Source organism: Amphimedon queenslandica, unplaced genomic scaffold (genome assembly GCF_000090795.2).
Source record: "Amphimedon queenslandica unplaced genomic scaffold, v1.1 AMPQUscaffold_6693_Cont21351, whole genome shotgun sequence".
Classification (NCBI taxonomy): domain Eukaryota; kingdom Metazoa; phylum Porifera; class Demospongiae; order Haplosclerida; family Niphatidae; genus Amphimedon; species Amphimedon queenslandica.
In genome coordinates, this window is record NW_003553018.1 from 1 (window position 1) to 1,923 (window position 1,923).

The 1,923-nt window shown below is 38.1% G+C and overlaps 1 long non-coding RNA gene across 1 annotated transcript; it reads right to left on the reverse strand.

Moving 5' to 3' along the window:
- Positions 1-43: 43 nt before the first annotated feature.
- LOC109591970 (uncharacterized) lies at positions 44-506 on the reverse strand. Its single transcript, XR_002190098.1, has 2 exons — positions 412-506; positions 44-367 (listed from the first exon to the last, which is right to left on the reverse strand). It is a non-coding gene; the product is annotated as an uncharacterized LOC109591970 (long non-coding RNA).
- Positions 507-1,923: the final 1,417 nt, after the last annotated feature.

The window sequence follows — 1,923 nt, forward strand, 5'->3', positions numbered from 1 at the left end:
TGCAATATATATATTTCACCGGAAGTAATGCATGGTTGTTCAGTTGTGATAGCAATGATAACAAAAGGTCATTTGTAAAATAGCAAAATCTTTTATGAATAAAAGATTTTGTAAATAAACTGATATAATAGTAGTCTTTATTTTTGCATGGACTGATTGAATTGCATGCCCATTATATTCCAGAATGATTTCAGTCATCGCGACGACCTTTCGTCAACAAGTGCAGTTCCCACTAGTCAATTCGTGATGAATTCTGTACATCTAGGAACATCTAAGGAGCATTCTTTACTGCCGGTAACATTTCTACCAGCACACCGCCATTCAGTAAGTACCTTCATATCTCTAATAGTGTCTAAGGGTTCAAAACCTGTACAAATTTCTTACATTTCATCAGCACTAACGCAGGCTAACCCTTCTTGAGCGCTTTAGACATTTTCATTCGCTTCTTTTGCTGTTTTTTTTTTCTCGTGGTTCTCCTCCTTCAGCCATATTGGTCCCTTACAGGCCTACCACGTGCTACTGAGCATGCGCATAACCTGTCCTTCTTATGGCTTCCTATTATACAAGCCATATAGAACATGACCTTTTCCTCGTGGTATACACTCAAATGATATTCATAATCCCTCGGGCTACGCCCTCGGGATTATGAATATTATTTGAGTGTATATCTGATGCACCACTCGGGGTCATGTTCTATATATTACTCAAAACATGACCCCAAGTGGTGTATCAGATATACATGAAAATGATATCTCAGTCCTCGGGTATTACCATAGATATTACACTTTTTAAAATTATGTTTAATAGCTACTTTGTGCTCACAATACTCAAGAACTTCATAATCTCACATTTTTGGGTGGGGCTAGGTTATTATAATGAAATTCATGGGAATAATTGGGAGCATAATGGCTGACTGGTAGAGCATGATAGAGCTGTTTCCTGAGAGTTGCAGCATAACATGATAAAGCAATTTTAGTGCATAGTATCAAAAGCATTGGGAATTGATGTCATCTCTTGATAGATGTTGATTAGGGATACAATACTAATAATTATAAAAAGTTTGATTACAATACTAATGAGAAAAAAATTGAAATGAACCATCAAACAACTTGTATCGTACGTGTACATTACAAACACCACTCATACGTCACTACTTAACATAAATCTCATAAAAGCTAACAGGAACATCTTCATTAGTAGTTCCCTCATCTCCACACACCCTCAACTCAATATAGTCAGTAGTGGTAGTGCTACCATAGTCTCTGTGAAACCATGGGATACCAGGAACATTACAACAAGCTGTTTCGTTAGAACCACAACCTTGACCATCCCAGAGTGGATCAGATGTGTAGGGAGTCTGTGACAAGTCAATAATAGAATTGCCTGACTCACAGAAGTAGTTGCTACCAATGAAAGGTGGCACTGGTACTGTACTACCAGTATTACATGGACATCTGTTTGTTTCTGATGAAGAACTTATTTCACTAATACCAGCGATTAGTGACCAGACATGTTGACGAGAAGACCCACGAGTGATACTAACACCATCAATGTATGAAGAATTAGTGTTATTGCGATGATTGTTACCTTCATTGTGTAGTGCATCTGGTGATCCATATTGATATCCTGTTACTCTACCACACACCTGAGAATAACTGATACCATCAGATGAGAACTGAACTGATACACAACTACCACTGCTTGTTGCTGGTCTACCACAAGCTCTAACTCCTCCTGACTGGTACAGTCTAAACCCAGAAGGACAGTTCATTGTAGCATCAGTCATATCCAGATATGCTAGTCTTGTCCATGCTCCTACTGAACCACACAATGTTCCCATATTACAGTATGTAGAATATGTTCCATTAGTACCTGCCAGTATATAATAACCTGATGGACTGTTAGGTTGTTGTTCTAGTAGAT